This window comes from Ananas comosus, linkage group 20, assembly GCF_001540865.1.
Source record: "Ananas comosus cultivar F153 linkage group 20, ASM154086v1, whole genome shotgun sequence".
Classification (NCBI taxonomy): Eukaryota; Viridiplantae; Streptophyta; class Magnoliopsida; order Poales; family Bromeliaceae; genus Ananas; species Ananas comosus.
The window spans coordinates 8,054,219-8,064,423 of NC_033640.1; positions in this window are offsets into that span (position 1 = coordinate 8,054,219).

Genomic DNA, 10,205 nt, shown 5'->3' on the forward strand with positions numbered 1-10,205 from the left:
GCATCTCCGTCTTCTGCGGGCCCGAGTTCGTGCTCACGTCCACGCTCCGCCGCAGCTACGGCGGCCCCATCTGCGACTTCTCGATCGGCGGCGACCGCCTCTTCGCGCTGCACAACGAGGAGAACGTGTTCGACGTTTGGGAGACCCCGCCCGCGCCGATCATCATCTAGAATTCCATTGTAATTCTTGTCAATCTTTCTTTTTTCTGTTTTTTCTTTTTTGGGTTCTCTCTGATGATCATCAATTTGTTGTTCATCTATTTGTTGTTGTTATTATTGCTGTTACAAGTGTTAATATGAGGAGGAAACGAAAGAAAGAAATAAATAAAGAAAGAAAGAAAGAATAGTTCTCATCTCATGTTCTAATGCAGGTGTTTCATGACACAAGTAAGTAGTTGATATGATTTTAACTGGGTTTCTAATCTGTGTTATATATGTGATTAAAATTTAACCTTGCTACTATTTGAAATTGCACTCTTTTCTTTTTTCTTTTTCTTTTTTTTTTTTTTGAGAGAGAGATAGGTTTTCGTTTATTTTATTTAGAAATAAACTTAGCTGAAAATGTAAATCAACTAGAATTCGAACTTGAGACTGTTGGCTTAAATGGGCCAGCATCCTGCCCTGTGACGGGAGGTCATGTTGGGCCGAATCATGTTCGAAATGACGTGAGGTTGGGTGGGCCGAGTCATGTTTGAAGTGCGCGTGAGGCTGGTCGGACCGAGTCACAATCGAGACCCGTGGGTGCTGTATCTATACGCTTTTAAGTGAATTGATTGTGTATTTCTAGCTTTTGGGATTAATGGTTAGCGCCAACGATTCGATAGAGACCTCAGATATCAATCATCAAGCCCTTTGCCACTTACACTAGGAATGGTGGGTAAAAAAATTGCACTCTTGCTATTTTGCACTGAATGCATATACAGTATGGCACATGTTCCTCTACTGAAGATTCTTAACCAGAAGTTGGTGTCTCTCTCTGCAGCAGCTCCTTTTTCTTTTAAAATTGTCAGCTTTTGCTGTTAAATAAAGCAGGATAATCAAACCCACACAAACCACTCTTCCTGCTACTGCCTTGTGCTCTGCAAACAATCTTTTTTTGGACAACTTCAGTACAAAGAGTACTGCAATGTTAGATTGTATTTAGGCTCCATTTGGCTCCAGTGATTGAACCGGATAGAGTAATACGAGAGAGCAATACTGTCGAAGAGAAACATGGTACGACAACATTTTTCGAATCCAGATTTGTTCAATCTCAACCTTTCACGGCGGGATCATTTGATCAGTCTCGTGATACCTCAAAATGATTAATTCCTCTTCCGACATCGATCTCTCGTCTTATCCTATACAATTCTTTTAGGCAGCGTTTGGTTAGAGGATAGGAATAGGAATAGGCCCTTATCCCCCTTTATACCCAAACGTTAATTTTTTATTCAAGAATAGTAGTTCTCCGTTATCCCCACCAACACTTCATTTTCTATATAAAACTATCTAAAATTATTCTTATCCCCGGGAATAACTCAATTTTCATTCAAACACTATTTTTCTTATCTCCATATTTGTACCTATCCCTATAATAGCTAGTTCTTACTTATATCCGAACCAAACGGTACTTACGGGTGCCGACCGAGCCCTTAAAATAATGATACTAAGCACATGCACTAGCAACTGCTGCTGCAAAAGCAAGGACTTGTGATTGAAGCCCTTTTTCACTTTAGGGTTGTTGAACCCACAGCAATCACAATGGTGTGAACCTGAAGTTTAGGAAGGTACCTACAAAGTGTGAACAAATTTTGGTTCTTTATTGAGGTGTCTAACCTAATATTTTTATAGGGTGTACTTGGGGAAAACTGTGGAACCTTCAAATGTAGCATTCTTTCCATAAATCCTGTGTTGTTCTTGTTGTTGTTGTTATTATCTAGTTTTTGGCACCATTCATACCCACCATTTTAAGTGTTGCTTTTACTTCATCACATACATTCACAAACTTCAGACACAAGCAGAAGATTTTGGGTGATAGGCAAAGGAGAAAATGAAATGCAACACCCAAGGCCTTATTTGGTGTTGTTTCTATTTTTCTTATTGAATATAAAAATTAGAAACATCGTTCTCTAACATATTAAGTTTTCTGGAGAACAAATAATTTAACTTAATATTAGAGGAGGTTTGAGTTTGGGTATCGTCAGGCTTCAAGTTTTTACTACAAACTATCTAGCAGTTTAAGAATTGAGAATTCTATCGACCAGCAAATCAGTCATGTAGAATATATATTTAAAAGAAGATACTAATAAGGCTCTAGATTATAGTCTCATGATTTGTTTTGTTTGAGGAGAGATTATTCTTTGGTTGGTTGTAACTATCACATTGTCTAGAAAGAATAGGTGGAGTTATTGTGAAGTAAATTTCAGTTCCGTAGCTTCAAAGCTTATGTGAATGAAGGAGTGGGGCTCAATGTAGCCCATTAATGTGTTGATTTAATTTAATTTATAGGGCTATGTTTCCAACTGGGATTGCACACATAATAGGTCGCATACAGTGAAAAAGTACAATAAAAAAATATTTTATTCGTTCTATTGTAATATTACGTTCACCGTACACAATTTTCTACGATTTCACTGGAAAAACGAGTTGGTTAAGATATAATTTTTTACGATTTCACTGAAAATGGAGAAGTTCATTTTACATGCTTTCGCCCTAAATCCTATTAACCTGATAGCGTTAGACCTCCCTCGATACCACACAGAACTTAACCGATATCCACAGTTAAGCTAAAGTATTATCTACACCGAGTACAATACGTAAGTTTTGTGAAATACCATACGTAAGGTCTTTCGCAAGGATTAACTAGTAATTTGCAAATTGTTAAATATGTAAACTTTTAAACAAATTCTCTAGTAGCTTAGATTTTTTGAGAATGACAGTTGTTTCATACTTGAGGAGAGAATACTTTAGCTTAACTGTGGATATCGGTTAAGTTCTGTGTGGTATCGAGGGAGGTCTAACGCTATCAGGTTAATAGGATTTAGGGCGAAAGCATGTANACTTGAGGAGAGAATAGCGATTGTTTTATATTATTTTACTCTACTATATGATACACATGCAGTTCATCCAAAAATAGGCTAAATTATACAATTTTTCCAAAAAATATGAGGCACGTGACAATGTAGTCTTCAAACTTTAATTTGTCATAATTTCTGGATCAAAATATTCTTAATTGTTGTAATTTAGTCGGACAAATAGGGGTGTATTGCTGATATTATAATGACATGATAGTATTGTAGTTAATGACATGACAATAATTAAAATATTTATCTACTGTCGCTTTATTGTAACATCATCATCCTGTCAATTTAAATTGGACTATGAAACTTGATGGCAAAATATAAAAATTTCAAACCAGAAATTATAGCAAGTTAAATATTGAGGACCTAAGGATCACCCTACTTACAATTTGTGGACCAAAATCTGGAACTTAGCCTTCAAAAGTATGTACTATTCACACTAGACTAAAAAAAATGGTGACATGTTGCTGATGTAGTACTAACGTGATAATATTGTGATTGATAACGTGACAAGGATTAACATGTTAAAGCATTGCCCGTATATTGGTCCTTCATCCTCTATTCAATTTAGATTGGACGATACAACTTGATAGAAGTAATATAAGATGTTTGAACCATAGAATATAGCGAATTAAAGTTTGATAACCAATTAAAATATCATACGTCCGATAATTTGAGGACCAAAATATTATCTGTCTTATAATTTGAGGGCCGAATTTGCAATTTCGCCTTCAAAAGTATGTACTATTTGCACTAGCTCCAAAATTTGGTATGCATGAAATAGATGTCTTAGCAAGAGTCCGGCTACTTTGCTATCGGTAGCACGGAGCGCTTCGTGCTACCAAGTTGTTTTTGATGATGCGGTTTCCAAATCGATGATCGGCTCCGTTAGACTTGATCTATACTATTGAGAGTATTTGAAAATTAAATTTCAGATTTTTTCGACATCATTTAACTAGTGATCAAAAGATCTCAAAATTGACAATTTTAATGGCCGATGTGGTGTGCTTGTGAGTTTAACGGTGTAAAATAATCCAAATGCGATGAAAATTTTATAGAAAATTCTTTTCACTATTTAGAGTAAGATCAGATATACTGATCTTGAATTTAAATTTTTTATCATCATTTTTCATGAGATTTTTATTTTCAGCCGTTCAATTTTAGACTACTTGTTTGATAGGTAAATGATATCGAAAAATTCTGAAATTTAGTTTCTAAATACTTTCAATAGTGTAGATCAAGTCTAACGGAGCCGATCGTCGATTTGGAAGCCGTATCATCGAAAACTACTTAGTAGCATAGAGCGCTTCGTGCTACCGATAGTATAATAGCCTAGCTCGTCTTAGCAACTGCTTTTGCTGCAAACAAAATGCAGAGGTAGCAAATTCAAGCTGCACTTCAATTACGCTCCCTTTTTTTTTTTCTTTTCTTTTTTTTTTTTTTTTTTTTTTTTTTTAAGTTTTAGTGAATTCATGAGCCATGAAAGGTTCATATAAATTAACTTGGGTATCCTTGGAGAAACATGAACAAAATTACAAATATATCCATCAACAATCCATTAATAAATTTTTTTTTTTTTTTTGTTTTTTGACAGACAAGCCCATTAGGCTTATTGGGCTGGAAAAAGAACTAGTAAGAAATGTCTAGAGATGGGCATATCAAGAGGCCCTATACTTTCCAGATTTTAGATCTTGGTCCGTTTGGTCTAATTTCTGCTTCTACTTTCGCCGCGATGATTTATGTTAAGTTGTTGGTAAGTTGACATTTATGTTTCCAATTTTACTGGAAATGTGGGATAGAATACAAAATTACGAAATTTATTTGGTATGTTAATAGCATCTATAATAGATACTTTCTAAAAAGGCTAGTCCGGTATGTTTTAGAAATTCAAAATTATCTCATGGCTTCTGAATATCCAATTTGAAAAGCCAATTCAATAAATAATGTTTATTATATATCAACTTTTAACCTTTAGACTAATATTATTTCACTTGCCACCACTAAATTTTAGACATCTAAGGCTTTGTTTGGGATTGCGAGGAAATTGCGTTACGTGCGGTTATAAACGGCGATGGAAAAATACCCTGATTGTTTTCGTACGTAATATTGCGTTCTGCATATTGCGGTTAGTCGGTTACGATATATTTTCTGCGGTCTCATCGGAAAATGCAGAACAAACCTCAATACCAAACTAAGTCTAAAGACTAAAAAGTAGATAATTTATATATTTTGAGTTTCCTTTTGAGTATACATAAAAAAAAAAAAAAGGTAATGAAAAGTATGAGGGGTTCTGGTGCCAACGTGCGCGCAATCTCACATGAAACCTCCCATTAAATTGAATGCTTAACAACTCATTAGAAAGAGACAAAATATTAATAAAAAGAAAGAGAGTTACATTTCATATCACTAACCCAACAACCGACATGTCAATTGCCATGCTTAATTGCCTCTTGTTGAGGCAAAAATTTCAACCATTGGATAGAAAGGGGCGACAGAAAATCTCGGCCGTTCGATGGACGTATGCTGTTTAGTAAATGATAAGCATCCCAAAATTTTCAGATACGGTCAAAATTGATAGGATTCAGTTATCAGATAAGATACCGACCGTTCCTAGAGCAAGTGGCAAAAGACTTGGTGGTTGGTATCCGAGACCCAAGTTTGAATCCTAGTTGATTCACATTTCCAGCTAAGTTTATTTCTAAATGAAATAAACGAAGCAGGTAGCGTGCTATCTATCTCTCTCAAAAAAAAAAAAGAAAAAAAAAGTGGGAGTTTATTTGGTAGTAGTAGAAGTAGTGTACATTTCGGCCTACCTGTAGACTTTGACTTGAGATCTCAGGGTTTTAAAGTTTCTCATCTTCAACTGAGAGATCATTCAAATCTAATCTTCCAAGGTCGGACTGATTCGAGCGGCCGAATGTAGGTTATTTATTTATTTATTTTTTTTGAGAGAAAGGTAGCATGCTGCCCGCTTCGTGAATGTAGGTTATTTATTTATTTATTTTTTTTGAGAGAAAGGTAGCATGCTGCCCGCTTCGTGAATGTAGGTTATTTATTTATTTATTTTTTTTGAGAGAAAGGTAGCATGCTGTCCGCTTCGTTTATTTTATTTAGAAATAAACTTAGCTGAAAATGTAAATCAATTAGGATTCGAACTTGGGTCTCGGATACCAACCACTAAACCTTTTGCCACTTGCACTAGAGACGGTCGATGGCCGAATGTAGGTTATTGATCTATAAAATACCTCTACTTTGATCCAAAAGGGTGGTTTAATATATGGATTAACCGATAATTATAATGTATAATAGAAACGTTAAAATAAATTTTGGGTCGATTTTTATTAGATTGATATTGTACCTAATATAATATCGAGCTAATTTTAAACCCTATATGTTATAATATGTTATGGTATAAGCATATATTCCTGTCGAATTAGGCTACTATATTATATATAGTACCGGAGCTTTGGTACTATAGTTTTGTTTTCGATCTTAGGGTGTTCAAATTAATGATCCACACTGTTAAATATGATCTAGGGTATATGAAGTTCTTAGGAATAAAATTTTAATTTTTTTCGACATCGTTTACTTAGTAAATAAATTATGTCAAAATAGACGGTGGGAATCGAATAATCTTTAAAATTTGAGTATAAGACTTTTAAATTCAAGATCAAGAATGTTAACTTTAATCTAAATAGTTTAAAGTATTTTCTATCAAAATTTGAAGAAATTTATATTTTTCTATACCGTTAAACTCCAAACTCGCCATCGTAGCCATTGAAAATTGACAATTTTGAAATGGTTTGATCATAAAGTAAACTATGTCGAAAAAATATAAAATTTTATTTCTAAAAATTTTAAATATCCTAGATCAGTTTTAACGTTGTGGATCGTTGATTTGAACACCCTAATATCGAAAACAAAACTATAGTATCGAAGCCCCCGGTACTATAAATAGTATAGGAGACTAGTTCTATTCCTGTCTATTATTTTTATATCTTTTTTGTTATCTCTTTGGAAAATCTCCTTGGTGGAGCATATGTAAGAGAAGTTATAAAGTTAGTCAATATACAAAGTATTTTTCATATAGAACTTATCTGAACTATAAACTATTTTTAATTGGCTATCCACTTTTAAATCTTTTATTTTACTATCCAACTTTTAGTTCGCTTGATTTAATTCAATCAACAATGAATGTGTCGTTTATCTTTACATATTTAGTTAGTATATATATTTCACACAATTCTTGCAATTACAAATTTATTAAATTAAAATAATTAGTTTAAATTTTTAAGTCAAAATATCATTAATTGACTTAGATTAAATAAATTAAAAGCCTGGATAGTAAAATTAAAATTTTGAAATATTGGATAGTCAATTAAAAATGGTTCATAGTCTAGATAAGTTCTATATATTTGTATTTGTAATTTATTAGATGAGTTTTACAGCATGTACATACTCTATTTCTTTTTCAAATACTGTTTTTTTTCTCCTCAAATGAAATAACAATATCCTTCTCATAATGCTGGTTTTCTAATATTTTGTTAGCTTATAAATTCTAGAGTTCATTGTCATATTTGTTACTTAGATCAAATTTGATTTTGAAATATGTAAGGGCCCCTTAGTGTTAACTATTAAGTTGCCTTCTAAAACCACATTGAGCAACAATAATGTGATAATTGGTATTTACCTTATTCCTAGGAGCAACCCAATTTTCATCCAGACGTAAAATTGGTCTAGTTCCTGCTTATACCTGAATTTGTACCTTTTCCTCGAACAAACAGTTCTTACTTATACCCGAACGAAACGCAGCCTTAGAGATTCCGAGTGTTCACCGCATCTAGTGGACTATTAGACCCACTATTTTGTTTCTTATTAAATGTGATTTTTTTCGTAGCGTCTTTTTTTTAATTAATACAGATTGATTTTCTTTAGGCAGTGTTTGGTTGAGGGATAAAGTGGGAATAGTCCACTTTATCCCTCTAATTCATCCAAACACTAGAAGGCTTAATGAGTTTATTTAATCCCTCTCTTAACGAGTTATTCTAGAATAACCCGTTAAGAGTGGGGAATTGTTGTTCCGCCCTTTTCGTGGAATAACAATTTCTTCTCTTTATACCTCTACTAATTTAATAATAAAATATTATTAATTAATGTATTATATAATATTTTATTAATTAATTAACTAAATTAATAATTAACTTAGTAATAAAATATTGGCTAAATTAATAACTATTTATTAAAGTTTAAAATTTAAAATTTTAATTTTTTAAAATTGTAAATTTGAGATTTTAAAATTTTAAAATTTAAAAGTTTATATTTTAAATTTTAAAATATAAATATAAAATATAAAAATTCAAATTCTAATATAAAGAAAGGGATAATACCATTATTTTTTATTTATACTACTCACTTTAATTCTTATTCCATCTTATTTAACCAAACGCTATTTTTTTTATTTCCAGGAATAACCCAATTTTCATCCAAACATAAAATTGATATAATCTCCGCTTATACCTCAATTTATATCTATCATTGGAATAACCACTTTTTATTTATTCCCGAACCAAACGATACCTAATAGGGTTTTGGCGTGCTTATTTTTTCCACCTTTCGAACTTCTCCTTTCTCTCTCTTCCTCTTTGTCTCTGTCTTTGCCATGTCGATCCGCCATTACCTCTATGTTTGTTCGTATTAAACTGGCTCTTTCTTAGAATTTCAATGCTAAAACTCACTAGTACACTCTGAATCTGACTCATTTGCTGAAGTTTTTGACTATCTATATTGTTTTGAAAGCTCTTCAAGACATTCATTTGCTGAAACTACAACTATTATTTTAGAGCGCATGTTTTCTGTTTGCTATATTTTGACCTACGCCCTAATGGAACAAACTAAAAATACGTCAATTGGAGAGAGTAATTATACACAGTAATATAATCTTATATGCCCATTCATATCCTACATAAAGTAAATTTTGTTTAAGATTATAAAATTTGTAAATGCGGGTTCCAAGTGCAAACAATCAGGCAAAAAAATTATAATTGCATTAATGTCGACAGTGAAGTAAGCAAGATGCAAATATTATAGATATATATCTATAATTGTATGCATCTCCAATTGTATTGTATCTACATAATATTTCATTTTTATAATATTTGGGTGTTTTTGATGTCAAAATAACAGGTTAGAAACTTAATTAAAAGTTGAGTTTTAATGCAAAAACATTTCAAATGTCTTAAATCACATTGATCAGATCATAAATTTTAACCTGAAGACATTTATAACTCAGAAAATGCTAATACTATTAATAGTAAGCAGGTTGATACTATAGTCTTATTTTTGACGATAAAGCATCCGACTTTATAATTCATTCCGTTGAATATGATTTATGATATTTAAAATATTTAGCAATCACGCTTGGCATTTTTTACATTACAGTTACTGAACAATTAAGTCTCAAAAGAACAATAAAGTGAATAGTGAAAATTAAATAATCTTAGAAACTTAAGAATAAGATTATTCAATTTAAGATCCATGGCATTAATTTTGATGGAAATATTTCAAAGTATTTTTTAGTAGAAATCAGACTTGTTTGAATTTCTTCGCATTGTTACACATCAAATAACTCGTTCTGGTCAATAAAAACTATTATTTTTAAGACCTATTAATTCTTAGATAATTGTTGTGAAAAAAAATATAAAATCTGATGTCTAAATCCTTCGATCTCGCAATCACAGGATCAGGAGTGGGATTGGCACACAGAAATGTTGCGAAAGTCTTTAAATATTCTCAATTATGTTCATTAGAGTGGATCATCAGTTTGAAACCTGTACGATTCAAGAAGAGGCGATATCACTAACTCCTATATACTATCAAAAGTATAATAGTATTTTTCTTTAGTTCCTTTCTAGATGTTAAAGTAATATATCTAATTAATGATAACTTATTCGCTAAGATGATTTTCTTGTGTGATTGGAAGCTAAAATTTAATTTTTGCTCCTAAAAAAAATTTGGTATCAAAGATTTTATAAGGTAGCATGTTTTATCAACAAAGTGATTTATTATACTCAAAAAAAAAACTTTTGGGGCTTTTTTTGCATTTAGCCCCCGGCAAATTTTTATTTTGAAACTTGTCCTATCAAAATTT